The 19,887-nt window shown below is 40.7% G+C and overlaps 2 protein-coding genes and 1 pseudogene across 3 annotated transcripts in view; 1 reads left to right on the top strand and 2 right to left on the bottom strand.

Moving 5' to 3' along the window:
- The window catches only part of LOC143714367 (uncharacterized), a 288,790-nt gene that overhangs the window by 32,686 nt on the left and 236,217 nt on the right, over positions 1 to 19,887 (bottom strand). The gene's annotated exons all lie outside the window — the stretch shown is intronic.
- Positions 1 to 19,887, top strand: part of LOC143714406 (uncharacterized) — a 297,700-nt gene that overhangs the window by 260,820 nt on the left and 16,993 nt on the right. The window lies entirely within an intron of this gene.
- LOC143714474 (uncharacterized) lies at positions 18,097 to 19,303 on the bottom strand (annotated as a pseudogene). Its single transcript, XR_013195499.1, has 2 exons — positions 19,050 to 19,303; positions 18,097 to 18,820 (listed from the first exon to the last, which is right to left on the bottom strand). The product of XR_013195499.1 is annotated as an uncharacterized LOC143714474 (transcript).

The following is a 19,887-nucleotide window of genomic DNA, read 5'->3' as shown; positions in this document are numbered from 1 at the left end:
ACATGTTCCAATTTGTCCAGAGCACAGGCCCTTTCTCCGCTTTGCTTTTCAAGGCCAGGCCTTTCACTTCCAGGTTCTACCGTTCGGCCTGTCTTTGGCACCGAGAGTTTTTACTCGGGTGATCTCAGCCGCCCTAGCTCCCCTTCAGCTGCGCGGTATCAAAATCCTGCCATATCTGGACGATTGGTTAATTTGTGCTCCCTCTCAAGAGCAGGTGATCAGAAACACAGAGGAGGTACTAGCTCACATTCAGTCCCTGGGGTTCACGGTGAACTGGAAGAAGAGCAGTCTCCAGCCTCAACAGCAGGTGAAATTCCTGGGGCTACATTTCAACTCCATAACAATGGAGGCATGTCTCACTCCCCAGAGAATAGACAGCCTGGAGAAGGCGTTGGGTCACTTCCAGAAGGGGAAGCTTGTGACAGCCCACAGGGTTCAGAAGCTGGTAGGACTGATGGCGGCAGCATCAGTGGTAATTCCCTTAGGCCTACTGAGGACACGGCCGATACAGAGGTGGTTCAATTCTTTTCGTCTTCATCCAAAAAAGGACAGAAGAACGAGGCTGTTGGTGACAAAGGCCTGCATGGGGGCCTTACTCCATTGGGGGGACAAGGACTTTCTCCGCAGGGGAACTCCACTGGGCAATCTTCCTCACAGAAGATCAGTGATAACAACAGACGCATCACTGACAGGTTGGGGAGCCGTTTGGGAAGGCAGATCAGTAAGGGGCAAATGGGATCCCCCTTGGTCATCAGAACACATAAATGTGCTTGAACTGAGGGCTGTTCATCTCGCTCTCATCTCGCTCTTACCATTTTTGCGCCACAAGCATGTGCTAGTGAGAACAGACAGTACCTCAGCAGTTTACCACATAAATCACCAAGTAGGGACGAAATCACTACGCTGTCTCCAGGTGGCAACGAACCTGCTGACATGGACATGGACACGGCTGTCCTCACTGAGAGCAATCCACATCCCGGGTGTGACACACAGAGCAGCCGACATTTTGTCCAGAACAGGGCCTCTCCCAGGGGAGTGGCGGTTGCACACGGAGGTAATAGCCCAAATTTGGACTCGATACGGGACAGCTCATGTAGATCTCTTTGCTTCCAGGGAGACGACCCATTGCCTGGGATGGTACTCCCTCACGGTACAAGAAGGCAGTTTGGGCCTGGATGCTCTGTCACAAGAGTGGCCGAGAGGCTTATTATATGCTTTTCCCCCCTTTCCTCTGATTTCCCAGGTCCTCCAGAGGATCAGGGAGGGTCATTGCACAGTTCTGCTAGTTGCTCCACGCTGGCCGGGAAGACCATGGTTCCCGGACCTAGTTCAGTTGGTTCAGGGTCCTCCGTGGCAACTTCCATCAAGGGCAGATCTCCTATCCCAAATAGACGGGCAGATTTGGCATCCAAACCCGATGGCACTACGATTGTGGGTATGGCCTCTGCAGAGTCCGTCCCTCAACAGCTAGATGAAACGGTACGCGAGACACTGAATAACGCCAGAGCTCCATCTACTCGGGCTAATTACTCCATAAAGTGGAGAATTTTTTCAGAGTGATGTTTAGGCTTGAATGTTGATCCAATAAACTGCTCTGTGCCACTTGTCCTTAGATTCCTGCAGGCTCAACTGGATCAGGGCAAAGCGGCCAGTACAATCGGGGTTTATGCTTCATCTATTTCAGCATCTCATCGGGGAGTGGATGGCCGGCCATTAGGCCGACATCCCTTGGTAGGTCAGTTCCTGAAGGGAGCTGGTCGCTTATGTCCAAATCGCACTTTGCGGGTACCCAATTGGGATTTGCCTTTTGTACTAGACTCTCTCACTAAGCCCCCATACGAGCCTATGGCAGATGCAGATTTTAAAGGTGGTCTCTCAAGACAGCTTTTCTCTTGGGTATATTCTCTGCTAAAAGGGTAGGAGAATTGTGTGCGCTATCTATTAGTTAGGATTGTTTACGTTGGAGGTCGGATGGCACAGGGGTGACGCTCTGGCCCAACCCTGCCTTTTTACCAAAAGTACTTAATTCTCAGTTCAGGAATCAAGCTCTGGAGGTAGTTCAATTTCAACCCCCTTCACAGGCAGATCAGCAGAATTTGCTCACCCTTTGTCCAGTAAGGGCATTACGCACTTATGTTAATTTTACTCAGACCTTGAGGAAGTCTCATTCTCAGCTTTTTGTTTGCTATGGGAGGGCCAGACTAGGGTGTCCACTTTCTAAGCAACGTTTGTCACATTGGTTGGTTGAGGTTATTTCCCAGGCTTATACAGGAAGTGGGTTACCGGTTCCTATGGGAATACGGGCCCAATCAACCAGAAGTGTAGCTACTTCTTGGGCTGCACTAAAAGGAGTTTCAGTGGGGGAGATTTGTGCTGCAGCATCATGGTCTACACCATGTACATTTGCAAAATTTTACAGAGTTGACATAACTAGCACAACGCCTGTCAGTACTGCAGTTTTGATGTCTGTAGCCCAGCGAGGTTTGAATAGTTCAGAGTTTGTAGTTCCTCGCGACCCTGTTGACATGAGTCATCCTATTAGACCGTAGTGACGGTCTGAGTGAGGTCGAAACAGATCGTAAGTTATGAATATAACTATGGATCTGTGAGACCGAAGGATGACCGTCACTATCCTTGTCGCTCGGAACACTGGGGCGTTCAAGGTAAGAGAACGAGCCGGAAGTTTACTCGCCTTTTATAGTGCGTGACGTTCCGCTTCCGGGGTCATGGGCATTACTTTGTTTACATAAGGTCTCGAGAGAAGGCGGAACGAAGGTTATCATCCTATTAGACCGTAGGGACGGTCATCCTTCGGTCTCACAGATCCATAGTTATATTCATAACTTACGATTGTTTATGTTAAAATTCTCCTTTAACATTTTTTTCCTCCTTTCAAAAACAGCATTTCTTAAAACTGTGACACTCAGGAAGTGACATCATCTGGGCTATTTCTACCTCATGATGGGAAGACAAGAAAATAATCTCAATCCATTGTCTCAGTTTTTACACAAACTGTAGCATTGAATGTATTCATCAACCCTGTAACCAAAGACACTGTAAGAAGAATCTCTATAACTATGAATAACTTGTATGATATTTGACAAATACAACTTTATCAGTAACTTGGTGTTTACTGATTATTCCTAAAAAAGAAAAATGTGTACACTAGGTTGAAAATGACTAAAATTCTAGTAACGTTGTTGCAAATTGTGAACCAGATATAAAATAAATGTAAAATAAAACAGTTAAAATAGCCACTGACCATTTGTTAAAGAAAAACCCAGAACATTCTGTACCATTTCATAGTTTAACAGTTTATCTAAATCTGACGTCGTCGATATTTAATCTGCGATTTCTGATCTGATTCAGGGTTGAGTGAAACATGTAGGACACAGAAAATGCTAATAAAATGTGTTAGTTTAAAGCTATTTAAGCAGTGGCCACTCTACACTTTGAGCGTGTGAAATTTCTACAGACACTGCAACGGTCGTGAAATGAAGTCCCACTCTGTGGCAGCTTTTTTACAAACATAAATTCAACATATAACTAATAATTAAAAATAAACAATCCCCTCCTCTTGAATGCAAAACGCTTGTGTTATTTCTCACAGGGTTATTCACTTGAGCTTGTGTTTCTGGTGTCCCACTTTCACATGCGCATGAATGGAAGTCAGTGCAAGGAAAAGTCTAGTGTGAACGGCCATTAATAATTAAAATGTTTTAGTAAAATAAATATCAATCTCAAAGTTGGTGTCAAAATATGTCAGTACTGAATATTTTAGTGTTAATATCATGTTAGATAATTGTGTCATAGTTCTTGCTAAGAAACATGGGATTCGTGCCTATAATGTTTTAAAATGATAATTGGAAGATACATTTTCCTCATTCATGGAAAGTTTAAAGAATTTATAAAACAGTATCAAATTATCATAATATTTTAAAGCAGTTTTCTAATTTCTACCATTACATCAGGGCTCACTTTCATGTCCTTTCACTTTATATTTCTCTCTTTTAATTATCTTGATGTACTGAAATATTAATTTAATATTTTTTTTCCGTGTCAGACTTGTTGGAAGAGAGCGAGGAGAGTGAAGAACTGAGTGAAGTGAAGGAGGAACATCATGTCCAACCTGGAGGAAAACCTTTGAGTCGATCAAAGACTAAAACGACATGTTTAAAGAAAAGAGCCAAGAAATCTTTCACCTGCACTCAGTGTGGAAACAGTTTCGCAAGAAAACAACATCTTGAGATTCACATGAGAGTTCATACTGGAGAAAAGCCGTTCATGTGTGATCAGTGTGAAAAGAGATTCAAAAGCAAAAGTAATCTTAATGCTCACTTGATGATCCACACTGGAGAGAAGCCGTTCACATGTGATCAATGCGACGAAACTTTTCTTAGGGCATCAAACCTGAAGAGACACCTGACAGTTCATACGAAGGAGAAACCATATTCATGTTCTGTGTGTGGAAAGAGTTTTTCACTGCTGCAAAATTTAAATGGACATAAGAAAATTCATACTGGTGTGAGAGAGTACATGTGCTTTGAGTGTGAGAAGACTTTTATTTCAGATAGATGTTTAAAACGGCACCAGAGAGTTCACACTAGAGAAAAACCTTACAAGTATTCACACTGTGACAAGAGATTCAGTCGTTTATCAACTCTGAAAACACATGAGAGGATCCACAGCAGAGAAAAACCGCACACGTGTGATCAGTGTGGAAAGAGTTTCTCTTCTAAAACTCACCTGAAGATACACATGAAGATCCACACAGTGGAGAAACCACACAGTCTGTGATCACAGTGAGTAGTTTATTTCCATGTGCTGAGCAACAAAGTCTCTTCTGTGTAAGTTAGACACACATCACTCCATAGCCAAATCTCTCCTAGCTAAGTGATATAAACTGTACCCATAAAAGGAAGTATCAGGCCAGGTAAATTGTAACCAGTAACGTTTACTCACAATACTTTGCAAATAACAGTTGAAACACAATTACATAACATACATGAAACATAAAAAATGGGCCCTTTAAAGTAAATGAGTCTTTGTTTTTTTTTTCCTTTTTGTGGTCGTTAAAGTCTGCACTGTAAAACTTTTCACTGTAAATTTACAGTAAAATACTGGCAGCTGGGTTGCCAGCCAAATACTGTATTTTTACAGAACTAGTACTGTAAACAGCATTTACAGTACTCCACTGTAGTTACAAATACAGTATACCACACACTTTTACAGTATTAAAGTTGTCTACAGCAGTGAATTGTATTTTTACAGGGAATACTGCTTACATAATTAAAAATATTATACTTTAAAGTAAGTCACACATAAGAGTAGTCACAAGGAAAAAGCAACCAACATTCTCTGGGTTTTAAAACATTTATTTTGGTTAAAAGCTAAGATCAGAAAATTGCCTTGTGAGAACATATTGGCTGAATTTAAAAAAAAAAAATATATATATACAATTTTAACACTGAACAACAAACAGGTAACACTTAGCATTTAATTAAAGGGATAGTTCACCCCAAAAAATGAAAATTAGCCCAAGATTTACTCACCCTCAAGTCATCCTAGGTGTAAATGACATTCTTCTTTCAGACGAATACAATCAGAGTCATAGTTAAAAAAAATTCCTGGCTCTTCCAAGCTTTATAATGGCAGTGAATTGCTGTTTCTGTTTTGAAGTCCATAAAAGTGCAAACAAAATCCCATTCAAAGTCCACAAGTTTTCGCAGAAGTGAGGAAACCTGTAGGCAGTGGTGTTCTTTTTTTTTCACAACTTGGCCAGTTTTCTTTGAAGTTACTTGTCCTTTCTTTGTTTTTGATCCACGTTCAGGATTGATGACAAGAAAGCATCTAAAAGGCAGAAAAGAAAAAAAAGACAATGAAATATTATGGACTGACTGTGTATTTTGAGAGAGAGAGAGAGAGAGAGAGAGAGAGAGAGAGAGGTTTAACAATCCCTTTATTTATACATTTTTACTCCACAATTACGAACAATATCACCACTACTATAAATACATTTGTACTCTTATTATTATAAAGCCTCCTTTAAAATTGTTTAAAATTTTAAAACAAACTGATCCTCATGTAACATACATAACACTTCATCAACACACCATATATCACAAAAACCAAATAAATTATTTGTCAACCTATAATATGCAAATTCAATCTTAAGCCTCCCTGCTACAAGTCGCTTGCACATTTCTTCAGGATCTATAGTTGCCAATTGTAAACCTTTATTTTTTCGTGCCAGTTTAGCCGTTCCAATCAGGTAATTTAATAAACACATTTTTTTCCTTTTTAAAAATGTATATTTGATTCCTCCAATAAACACCCTATCCGAAAACTTCTCATCAAATTTCCTAAACCAGCTCCCAAGCAGTTTAAAAACACCTTTTAATCTCTCACACTTTAAAAACAAATGCTCCAAATCCTCTTTTTCCCCACAGAATCGACATTCCCCCTTTACCGCTGTATTCAGGTGTGCCACATGTCCGTCTGTTGCTATCGCCCCATAAATAATCCTCCACTGCAGATCGCCGGACCGCTTCTCTACAGGAGGCTTATATAGGGCTCTCCACCTGTCTCGTATCAGGAAGTCTGGCCTCAACAAATCTGGCCACTTTGAAGCCTTCTGTTTTCTCAAAGAGTCCCGGTGGATTGCCTTTACTGTAATATTGTACATTTCCTTCTTTGACGTGCTTTTAAAGGAACAAAACTGTGGATTCCCAAAGGATAAAATGGCGTCCACCACTTCTTCTTTGTCCTCCTTTATTGCTGGAGAAATTACCAGTTCTGGAAATTGCACATTATTCCCCATGTCCTGGATATTCGCATGTCTTTGTGCAATAAATGTCCTGTATCGCAATGCGTTGTAAATTTCTTCCTTTAGTTTTGACACCAGACGTGAAGATCTCAAACCCGTTGCTTCTTGAAGTTCATCAATCGATTTCCATCCTTCGTCATTCAATAAATGATCCAGCTTTACAATTCCATTCCTTAATAAACATTGTCGTACAGTCACAGAAGACAGTATTCTAGTTTGAATCAATGGATTAAAAAAAAGTGGTTCCTCCGGTGCCCAAAGTTCTAGATTGTCCATATTCCGTTCAGTTCTTATAACAGTTTTCCATGTTTGCAACATAGCTTTATAAAAAACAGTGAGCTCAGACAAGTTCATCTCTTCAAGCTTCATTAAAAATAGTTGTTTATCAAGTCCAAAGCCACCAACTCTCCTCATGATCGCACTTGCAGTTTTTCCCCAAAGCACATCTTCATCATACAGAAATCTCTGTGCAGCTTGTATCCTGAAAGCATGGATTCTGTTTCTCACATCCACCAGTCCTTGCCCGCCTTCTTGTACTGGTAGGTATAATACTGCAGCACGCAACCAATGTTGTCCATCCCAGAAAAAGTTCACTATTGTCCTCTGTATATTGGAGATCAACTCCTCTGGTGGCTCCATGACCATAGTCCTATGCCACAGAATAGAAGCAGCCAGATTGTTTACTACCAGAACTCTTCCTCGATATGACAACTGTGGTAATAGCCATCGCTACTTCGACAATCGGGCATACACCTTTTCTATCAAACCCTCCCAGTTCTTTTTTTGAAATTGTTCATTTCCTAAAAAAAACCCTAAAATCTTTAGTCCATCTTTTCTCCATTGCAACCCTCCTGGAAGCTGTGGAAAATTTTCCAAATTACCAATCATAAAACCTTCACTTTTTGTCCAATTGACCGTAGCAGAGGAGGCTTTTTCATATAATTCAATATTTTTTGTTAAAATTTCAATATCTTCTTTTCCTGTAATAAAAACTGTAATGTCATCTGCATAGGCTGATAAAACCACCTTAGAAGGACCATTAACATGAGGGATTAAAGTTCCATTTAAATTCCTCCTCAACCGACATAATAAAGTTTCAATAATTAGACTATATAGTTGTCCAGAAATTGGACAGCCTTGCCTTATGCCTCTTGTCACTGGTATTGGAGCACTTAAACCACCCCCTACTTTCAGCATCACAAAAACATTAGAATACAACAATTTAATATATGAAATAAAAACATCACCAAATCCATAACCTTTTAACACTTTAAATAGATATTCATGATCAACACGATCAAACGCTTTTTCTTGATCCAATGACAACACTCCTAAATCATTCTTATTTTTCTGATTGAAATCAATTATATCTCTTACTAGGAAAAGACTATCTATAATAGATCTCTTAGGAATGCAATATGTTTGATCATTTTTGATCAACAAATCTAGACGGTGCTTGAGTCTATTTGCTAAACACTTCGAAACAATCTTATAGTCCAGACACAACAGAGATACTGGTCTCCAGTTTTTTTAGCAGTCCAAGTTCTCCTTTTTTTGGAAGCAGTGACAAAACTGCTCGACGACAACTTATTGGAAGTGAATTATGTTTTATGCACTCTAAAATTACTTCATATAAATCTGGTCCTATTAGGCCCCAGAATTGTTGATAAAACTCCGCCGGTAATCCATCGATCCCAGGCGATCTACCTTTAGATAGTTGCCTCATAGCCTCTGTGAACTCTTGAAAGGTGATTAAATCGTCCAGCTCTTGTTTCTGTTTTTCTCCAAGCTGAGGTAACTCTTTAAGCAAGTCTTCAGCACAGTCAATGTCACAACTCTCAGCTGTATATAATTGTTTATAAAAGCCTCCTGCCAGTCTCCTCATTTCTGTAGGATCTGATGTAACTGATCCGTCCGAACGACGAAGATGACACATCAACTTTTGTTGGGCATGTTTTCTTTCAAGGTTAAAAAAAAAAGCACTTGGAGCATCCATTTCTTTTATAGAACAGTATCTTGATCTTATCAATGCTCCTTTTGCTTGTTCATGTAAGAGAAAGCTCAGCTCTTGTCTTTTCTTACTTAACCCATTACACTGTACATCTTCATTATTATTTACAACTTGTCTTTCAATAAACTCCATTTCCCTTTGTAAAGCTTTAACTGTTGCTTTCAATATAGTTGATGAGTGGAAAGCATCATTTTGACAAAACATTTTTATATTTGTCTTGCCCACATCCCACCATTGACTTAGGTTTTCAAATTAATTTTTCCTTCATTTCCAAATATCCCAGAACAATTTAAATTTTTCACAAAAAGAGACATCCTGTAATAACTTAATGTTTAAAATCCAGTAATAATTAGATCTGGGTGTCTTCTTCAAATTAACATCTAATATGACCATATGATGGTCTGAAAAACCATTAGGTCTAATAAAAGTATTCATCACCTTATTGTTCCATGTCTTTTTTAAATAAAACCTATCCAGTCTTGCTCCACTAATTCTATTATCAACCACTCTTAACCATGTATACTGCTTTACTCCTTCGTTTCTCATTCTCCATACATCTGTTAACTGAAATTCATTGATAACTTTTTTTAATGCATCACTTGACTTATTATGAGGCTCTTCTCCATTTCTATCAACAACAAAGTCTGTTGTACAATTCCAATCACCTCCAAGTATTAGACAAACATTATCATCATATTTTTCGATCACATTTTTTAATTCCATAAAAAATATCAGCCTCTCTGGACCACTATTAGGTGCATAAACATTAACAAATACAAAATCTATTCCTTTATACTCAATTTGTGTTAATAATAATCTTCCTTTAACAATTTCTTCTACCTTTACAATATTCACACTTTTAGAAAATAAAATAGCTACCCCAGCACTATTTCTTGTGTCATGACTCAAGGCAAAATTCCCTAGTTTCCACCATAACCCCCATTCAACTTCGTTATCAGCGTCTGTATGCGTTTCTTGTAAAAAACAAACATTAACCTTTTCAATTCTTAAAAACTCTGAAATCTGTGCTAATTTATTCTTGTCCCTACCCCCAATTAATATTTAATGATCCCACTCTCCACACATCCATATAGAGAAATAAGAAATAGACAGAAACTGAAAAGAAAAGGCACAGAGTAAAGAACACCACTTGTGATTTATTCATTCCTATTTTTTTTAAAACTTTCACTTTCTTTCTCCTCAACTTCGTTACCATCTTTTTCAGTCGGAATCTTTTCTTTTTATCCAAAACTTCATAGCTCACTTTTTTTTGCAGAAACAACACTGACATTATAAATTTGTCCACATCTGGAAAAAAATCTTCTACTTCAACAACTTTACCAAATGTTGTATCCAAAAAGTCATTAATTTCCTCTAAAGAGTATGTGTCTTCCATCACTTGTGACCCAATGTCTGAAAACTCAGAAAGTGCATCTTCATCTCTCATTTCTGCATCATCAATGTTCTCACTTCCTACACCATTTTCTCCACTACTTGCAACATTTTCCATGTCTTCACTCCTTACATTGTTTACCACCGTTTCTATTATTTCATTATTCACAATCCCACTTTCCTCAATTCGGTTGTCATTGTCTTCATTTACTTCAACAGCTTCCTCAGCTCCCTGAGGCTCATTCTCTTCCACATCTACAGACTGCATATTTTCAGGATCATCCACAGTCTCAACCTCATCCGTGTGTCTAGCGGCTTCCTCAGCAGCTTGAGCTTTATGGGGGCATGCTACACGCTTATGCCCAACATCTCCACACTCAAAACATTTCATATTTCCAGTATGTGCGTAAACCATGTACGCTCTCCCCTCATGCCAAACTTTAAAAGATACATCCAACTCCTGTTCATTTAGGAACATAAAAACCTGTCTTCTAAACGACATTACGTGCTTTAGCGCTTCATTTCTACATCCGAGAGGAACGGTTTTTATAGCGCTTGCTAACTTTCCAAATCGCAAAAGCTCTCGTTCTATTTCATTACTCTGGATGAAAGGCGGCACATTTGAAACGGTTACCTTAATAGTTGGAGCAACCAGCGGCAAAACAGTAATAAAGTCTCCACTTACCACTATTCCACTGCTTATTGTCATGATTCTGCCATCAGGTCTGTGAGTTCTAGTATTTTGGCAGGATCATGACAGACCCATGTTCTGTGTGCAAGCACATGGCCTTGTGTTTTGGTCATGTGCTTGTGTTGTCTCGTCTCGTTACCCCGCCCCCTTGTTATCCTGATTCTGTCATTAGTGTTTCACCCGTGTCACCTGTTATACGTTGATCGTGAGTACCCTGTGTACATCTAGTCATTGTTAGCATCTCTTGAAGTCTTGTTTGTTTTCTTGTTCATTTGTTTCCCAGTTTAGTCTAGTCAGTCTGGTATTCTGTTTTCCATCTGTTTTGCCCCCTCGTGGGTGTTGTTTTCCTGTTTTTGTCATTAAACCGTGTCTTATTTTATAATGTCTGCGTTTGGGTTTATCTCCACATCTCCCCGTGACAGAATGAACCGACCCATTCTGAACCCAGCGGACAGTATGTCATTCCCACTAAAACAACAATCAGCTGACCAGGAACTATGGTGGCAGTCAGCTATCAACGACAGCAAGTTGGGCAAGCTTCCTTTCCCTCCCCAGGGAGAGAGGTCCCTGAGAGGATATGCTCAGGCCGTGGAGGCAAAGAGAAATTTTTTACCGGAGAGCCTGGTTAACCGTTACCTCATCGCGGGTCTCAAAGTTCCTCCACCTCTGGCGGAACGGGAGAGGCTGGCCCACCGCCCGTTCCGGGACATGGTGGACTGCTTGGTTCGTCGGGAGTCACAGGGTCCCATGGTGTCGTCACCTCCTGCCTGTCTGCCGGTGATCCCGGAGGATCTGAGGTTAGGCTTCGTGAGACTTGGAGAACAGACTCGTCCCAGTTCGACTCCCGAGGCATCATCGGCTCCGCGAATCAGGAGGAAGAAGAGGAGGAGACCTGCGTCTGCCCAGCCAGAGCTAGTTCACGTCCCGTCTGTCCAGCTAGAGACTGTTCACGCCCCGTCTGTCCAGCTAGAGACTGTTCACGCCCCGTCTGCCTTCCTGAGCTGGGACTATCTGGAGCGTCTGGCTCGGATCTTAGAGAGGCCGGTGTTCGGTGTTTCGGAGTTGAACCCAGTGCCCGTTCCAGAGCCCGCTACGGCAAGCGCCGTTCCAGACCCCGCTACGGCAAGCGCCGTTCCAGAGCCCGCTACGGCAAGCGCCGTTCCAGAGCCCGCTACGGCAAGCGCCGATCCAGAGCCCGCTACGGCAAGCGCCGTTCCAGAGCCCGCTACGGCAAGCGCCGTTCCAGAGCCCGCTACGGCAAGCGCCGTTCCAGAGCCCGCTACGGCAAGCTCCGTTCCAGAGCCCGCTACGGCAAGCGCCGTTCCAGAGCCCGCTACGGCAAGCGCCGTTCCAGAGACCGCTACGGCAAGCTCCGTTCCAGAGCCCGCTACGGCAACCGCCGTTCCAGAGCCCGCTACGGCAAGCGCGGTTCCAGAGCCCGCTACGGCAAGCGCTGTTCCAGAGCCCGCTACGGCAAGCGCTGTTCCAGAGTCGGTCGCCGTGAGCGCGGCACCCAGTCCTGTCCCATCACCAACCATGTTCCCCGTCAGAAGTCCCCGGACTGTCTCCTCGTGTGTCCCTGTCTCTACTGCCCCCGCCTCCCGTTTGTTTCCCCCGTCATGGTTCAACCTAGGACTGTTTCTCCGTCTACTCACACCACTCCACCCAAGTCCGTTCGGGTCCCCCGTCCTAAGCCCACACACTGTAGTTCCAAGATCACCGTCCCGCCCACCCACCCTGGATTCTCGCTCAAGGACTCTGTTGTCCCTCCGCCTCCCCTTCCTTGTTTATTTTTTCTGATGTTTCACCTCAACCCGGTCATTGTTCACGCTTGTATGCCCCTGTTATTATTTGTCATGTTTTGTTGGGTCTGGTCTATGTCTCTGTCAGTCTTGTCCCGCGTTTAATGTCTCCTTGGGGAGCGTCTGGTAGCCGCTCTTTAAGGAGGGGGTACTGTCATGATTCTGCCATCAGCTCTGTGAGTTCTAGTTTTTTGGCAGGATCATGACAGACCCATGTTCTGTGTGCAAGCACATGGCCTTGTGTTTTGGTCATGTGCTTGTGTTGTCTCGTCTCGTTACCCCGCCCCCTTGTTATCCTGATTCTGTCATTAGTGTTTCACCCGTGTCACCTGTTATACGTTGATCGTGAGTACCCTGTGTACATCTAGTCATTGTTAGCATCTCTTGAAGTCTTGTTTGTTTTCTTGTTCATTTGTTTCCCAGTTTAGTCTAGTCAGTCTGGTATTCTGTGTTCCATCTGTTTTGCCCCCTCGTGGGTGTTGTTTTCCTGTTTTTGTCATTAAACCGTGTCTTATTTTATACTGTCTGCGTTTTGGGTTTATCTCCACATCTCCCCGTGACACTTATAAGACGATTCACTTGGTTCTCTTCTTTTACAAACACAACCACCGCTTTATTCATTCGCGAGGCAGATGAAATATTCTGATATCCGATCTCCTGTCCAACTGCAAGTAACACTTCTTCCACATTCACCCCGTTCGCCGTCACACACCTGACTCCATGGCGGAGGGAGACAGGTGGCGTAAGGGACGCCATCCCGCTCCCAATCTGATCCTCAAAATAAATACGCTTATCACTGTTAAAAAATCGTTTAATCAGGAAAATTGAACAAAAGTTTTAGAAAAGTTTGAAACAAGCACACGATCACCCTCCCCTCGTGAGAACCCTCACACGCACCCAAACACTCCCAGCATGCACCGAGAGAGAGAGAGAGAGAGAGAGAGAGAGAGAAAGAGAGAGAGAGTGTGTCCTTGCAATGTGTTTATTGCATACATGACTACATGATAATGTTAAACATGACATTTACCAGACTAAAATGCATGTTTGAGCTGGCTTAAAGAAATAGTTAATCCAAATATTAAAATGATGTCATTAATTACTCACCCTCATGTCGTTCCAAACCCGTAAGACCTTCGTTCATTTTCAGAACACAAATAAAGATATTTTTTATGAAATCTGAGAGGTTTCTGTCCCTCCATTGACAGCAACGTCTCTGCAACTGTCAAAGCCCAGTGTGTTTGTGAGAACTGTCTGTATTAGTCAATCCACTGTTAATAGTCTCTGTTAAACTGTGTCAGCAGTTCTGTGACAGTTTCCTTGTTTAAGAGGAAAGTTGGCACTTTTGGATGAAGAGTGTGAACCAGCTCAGGCGACTGATACTTTCCTACCACCACGGGAAATGTTCGATGAGTTGGTCTGCGTCTCTTTGGATCACACTGGGAGGCTCGCCATCGATAGAAAGGGATCAAGTAGTTCTCACTCTGTCCATAAGAACTGACCTGTTTTTTTGCAAACAGGAACTTTAAAATTATGTTCTATATATATATATATATATATATGTTGTACAACAATCACACTAAAGCATAACAACCATGTAACATTAAGCATCGCATGCTGCATAATACTAAATGATCACATGTTCAGGCCTATTTATCACACTTCAGTTCAAACTTCAAATCTCAGCTCAATATCTAGATATATCTACAGTAACCAGCATATAACATGTACAACCTTATACTTTTTCAATAACAGCCGATAATAAGTTAGCTCCACTCTTCCTGGACTGTGACACAAAGCAAATGGTGTTTGAGTTTGATTAAATTACTGATACTGATGCGCACCCCCGGCGCTTTTCTCTAATGAATAAACAAAGGAATGCCTGTTTTACACCTCGCAAACAAGACAACATTGTGTAACCAGATGTTCAACCACTATTCCGATGTTAAACTCATCAACTCAAAGAATACACACACACACACACACACACACACACGCAGGCACGCACGCACGCACGCACGCACGCACGCACGCACGCACACACACACACACACACACACACACACACACACACACACACACACACACACACACAGGAACACTCATTCGGAACTACATGTTGTCAACGTACCTTTCTAAATGTATGAAATTATTTTCTTGGGTGTTTCACGATCCCCAGGTGACCAATTGCTATAACTATAAGCTTTATGGTGTATAATCAAACTTGATATGCATTTAATCACGAAGAATCATGTATTTTTACCTTTCTAGCTCACAGGAATACCGTGCGTGGAATTATTGTGATCAGAGAAATCCAATGGTATTGAATCCGTAACCCAAAGTGCAACATGATGCATTCTTTTATTAATACCAGTTTATAAGTGTATTATGGCCCAATTTCTGTCTCCTCTGTACATTGCCCGGAGGGCGTGTACTTCGCGAGCAAAGAAGTTTGCCGCCACGCCTCCTCCCAAACGATTGGATCAGGCACTTGTTCAGATTTTCAAACTCCCCAACTGCCAAAAATTCAAATCTAAACTCCTTGAAGCCCTAGACTGAATCAAACTGCCATTCTATATACTATATGAGCCATTGAGACTCATTTAAACTAATAAACTCATCTATCATGACACTTTTCTATCTACACTTAAACTCTTAAACTCATAATAAATTAATAAACTCTAAACTTGAACTCTTAGACTCATTTAAACTTATAAACTCTAAACTCATAAACTCGTACACTTATAAACTCATACACTTATAAACTCATGAATTCAAACTCTTATGAACTCAAACTCATAAATTAATAAACTCTGAACTCTTACTCATTTAAACTTATAAACTCTAAACTCATAAACTCGTACACTTATAAACTCATGAATTCATAAACTTATAAACTCATGAATTCATAAACTTATAAACTCAAACTCATAAATTAATAAACTCTGAACTCTTACTCATTTAAACTCATAAACTTATGAACTCATAATTCATACACTTATGAACTCAAGAATTCATAAACTTATAAACTCATAAACTTATAAACTCATAAACCCGTACACTTATAAACTCATGAATTCATACACTTATGAACTCAAGAATTCATAAACTTATAAACTCATAAACTTATAAACTCATAAACCCGTACACTTATAAACTCATGAATTCATACACTTATGAACTCAAGAATTCATAAACTTATAAACTCATAAACTTATAAACTCATAAACCCGTACACTTATAAACTCATGAATTCATACACTTATGAATTTTCATAAATTCATACACTTATGAACTTTTAAATTCATAAATAGTTCACCAAAGCAACCAGCCAGAACACCCTAGCAACCACCCAGAACACCCTAGCAACCACCCAAAATACCTTACAACACCCTAGAAACACCATAGCAACCACCCAAAATACCCTAGAACACCCTAGCAACACCATAGCAACCACCCAGAACACCCTAGCAACCACCCAAAATACCATAGAACACCCGAGCAACACCATAGCAACCACCCAAAATACCCTAGAACACCCTAGCAACACCATAGCAACCACCCAGAACACCCTAGCAACCACCCAAAATACCATAGAACACCCGAGCAACACCATAGCAACCACCCAAAATACCCTAGAACACCCTAGCAACACCATAGCAACCACCCAGAACACCCTAGCAACCACCCAAAATACCTTAAAACACCCTAGCAACACCATAGTAACCACACAAAATAGCGCAGAACACCCTAGCAAAACCATAGCAACCACCCAGAAAACCATAGCAACTGCCTAGCAACCACCCAGAACACCATAGCAACCACCCAAAATGCCCTAGAAAACCCTAGCAACACCATAGCAACCAACCAGGACACCCTAGCAACTGCCTAACAACCACCCAGAACACCATAGCAACCACCGAAATACCCTAGAACACCCTAGCCACACCATAGCAACCACCCAGAACACCCTAGCAACTGCCTAGCAACCACCCAGAACACCCTAGCAACCACCCAAAATACCTTAAAACACCCCAGCAACACCATAGCAACCACCCAAAATACCCTAGAACACCCTAGCAACACCATAGCAACCACCCAGAACACCCTAGCAACTGCCTAGCAACCACCCAGAACACCCTAGCAACCACCAAAATACCGTAAAACACCCTAGCAACACCATAGCAACCACCCAAAATACCCTAGAAAACCCTAGCAACACCCTAGCAACCACCCAGAACACCCTAGCAACTAATATAAACTTCAAACTACTTTAAAATTCAAACTAATTTAAACTTTAAACTAATTTAAACTATGAACTATGAACTAATTTAAACTTCTAACTACTTTTAACTTTAAACTAATTTAAACTTATTTAAACTTTAAACTATTTAAACTATAAACTAATTTAAACTTTAAACTACTTTAAACTTCAAACTAATTTACACTTTAAACTAATTTACATATTAAACTAATGTAAACTTCAAACTACTTTAAACTTCTTTAAACTTTCTGGTCCAAACTTTTACAAGCCAACTTAAAGTTTGTCACAGATCTTGGCTTTCTCTGCCACAACAATGGTGTTATACAAACACACAGTTACAACAGCCAAAGAAAAGCTAAAGTAAGAAGAACTGGACCAAGAGCCCAACTAAAGCAAACACTGATCACCACAATGGTGACTTAAAATGAAACATCAACATCTAAACCTCATCAAAACAATGTATGGAAATGACATTGAAATAAACATGAGTTTTAATTTAATGCATCCTGAGTGTTTATTTGGTCCAGAAACAGTATAAATTGTCTAAATGAGACCATAAATGATGTTGAAAATATGTCCACAATGGCCACATTTGAACTAGTTTTTAACCTTGTCCGAAGAGGGTCCATGAACGTCTAAAAAGACGTCATAAAATCTTTCATTCTGGCTCCTCAGTGGACGTCTTTTCAACGTCCGACTTTTGTGACAAAGACATTGAAAAGACGTCTTTCGGACATCATTTTGCTTAGTGGGTTATTACCTTCAGATGAGAGCCATCCAAAGCATTCTGACCCGAGGACAAATGTTTTTAAAATGTTGCAAATTCCCAAATATGCAAATTCCTAGACAATGTATCTTTAATTTGGCCAAAATCAAACGGGTAATTTTCTCCAAGTAGAGATTGTGTTAAATAATGTGTTTGTGCCACAAAAAAATTCCTAAATGTTGTTGTCTTGATAATTAAGAAAATATTGTTAGGACGAAACATGAATTTAGCCTGTTTAATGTTATTATGTGATATTTTGGTAGCACTTCATTTTACAGTACGTGCATTTACGTGTACTTAGTGTACTTATCTAAGAAAGTACTGGCTAATATATGTAAGTACATCTCCAGCCCTGGATCTAACAGATCTTCATGTGTGTCTTCAGCTGACTATTAATAGAGAAACTCGTTCCACACTGATCACACGTGTGCGGCTTCTCTCCAGTGTGGATCCTCTCATGTGTTTTCAGAATTGATGACTGATTGAATCTCTTGTGACAGTGTGAACACTTGTAAGGTTTTTCTCCAGTGTGAATTCTCTGGTGTCGTTTTAAATTTATCCCTGTAGTAAAAGTCTTTTCACACTCAAAGCACATGTACTCTCTCACACCAGTATGAATTTTCTCATGTCTATGTAAATTTTGCAGCAGTGAAAAACTCTTTCCACACACAGAACATGAATGAGGCTTCTCCTTTGTATGAACTCTCAGGTGTGTCTTCAGGTTTGATGACCCAATAAATGTTTTACCGCATTGATCACATGTGAACGGCTTCTCTCCGGTGTGGATCATCATGTGAGCATTAAGGCTTGCTAATTGACTGAAACTCTTCCCGCACTGATGACATGTGAACGGCTTCTCTCCAGTGTGAACTCTCATGTGAAACTCAAGACTTTGTTTGGTTGTGAAACTCTTCCCGCACTGAGTGCAGGTGAAAGATTTCTTAGCTCTTCTTTTCTTTAAAATGTTATTTTTAGTCTTTGAGCGACTCAAAGGTTTTCCTCCAGGTTTGACATGATGTTCCTCCTTCACTTCACTCAGTTCTTCACTCTCCTCAGTCTCTTCCATCAGGTCTGAAATGAAAGAAATTTTTTTTTTTAACTTTTAGAACATCAAAATTCCACAAGAGAAATATGAAGTAAAAGGACATAAAAGTGAGCCCTAAAATATTGCAATTACGTTTTTTGTCAAAATGGGACAGATCGCTGCAGCGCCTCAGTTCAAACAGCACGTGATACAGTACAACTTAGTTTTTTTTGTTTTCATCTCGCATGAATGAATGAATAATGAATAAACACCAACCTCTTTGTTCTTCAGGATCTTCAGTGTGTTTCATTCTGCAGGTTCTGGATCACTCATGTTGTCACTGTCCTCTTTAATAAACTCAGTCTTTACAGATTTCAGCTCTTCCTGATGCTCTGATGCTCGTCTTCACTTGTAGCTCATGGGAATATTCCAGCATTTATTGCTGAACTCCAGTGGGAGGAGCTTCACTGACCATGTGACTGCTGTGGGAGGAGCTTCACTGATGATGTGACTGCAGTGGGAGGAGCTGATCTGCCAAAATCAAAAATATATCAGTTAGTGAGTTTGTTTTTATACTAAATGACACTTCTAAGCATTTATATCTGTCTGTCTATCATAAAGTAAAGGATGCTCAAACTCATAACCCTAAAATTAGTCTCCTTCTTCATTCAAATATTGTTGTGGAGTCTGTCACTTCTTTAAAAATCAATCTTGAAGTCTTGGGTTTTTGATGACAGAAAATAAACTTTATTATCCAAGTAACAAAGCCAAGCGATTTTGCAAAAGCAACTCCAGAGTCCAGTCTCGAACATACAGTATAGCCTACACTAGAGAGACCATAATAGTACCGAAATAGTGGGGGTTTTTTTCTGGCAACTGATTTCTAGTCTCATGTTCACTGCTCAAAACACACGTATATGTATTGATTACATTTGAGGTGTAGGCTAGGGTGACCATATTGTAGTCTTGAATGCAGATGCTTGACAAATGCATTGACAACTTTGTAACTTTTGGCTCGCAACAATAGAATATTGACACAAAAAAAATAGTTTAGCTTTTAACACATTTTACATGACACTATTTCTTTATATGGCCGTCACGGTTGATTTGCTTG

The sequence above is a fragment of the Siphateles boraxobius genome, unplaced genomic scaffold (genome assembly GCF_051911475.1).
Source record: "Siphateles boraxobius isolate OS27281-9 unplaced genomic scaffold, OSU_SipBor_1 54, whole genome shotgun sequence".
Taxonomy (NCBI): Eukaryota; Metazoa; Chordata; class Actinopteri; order Cypriniformes; family Leuciscidae; genus Siphateles; species Siphateles boraxobius.
Note: the sequence above shows the minus strand (reverse complement) of the source record. Positions and strands in the feature narration are given on the sequence as shown.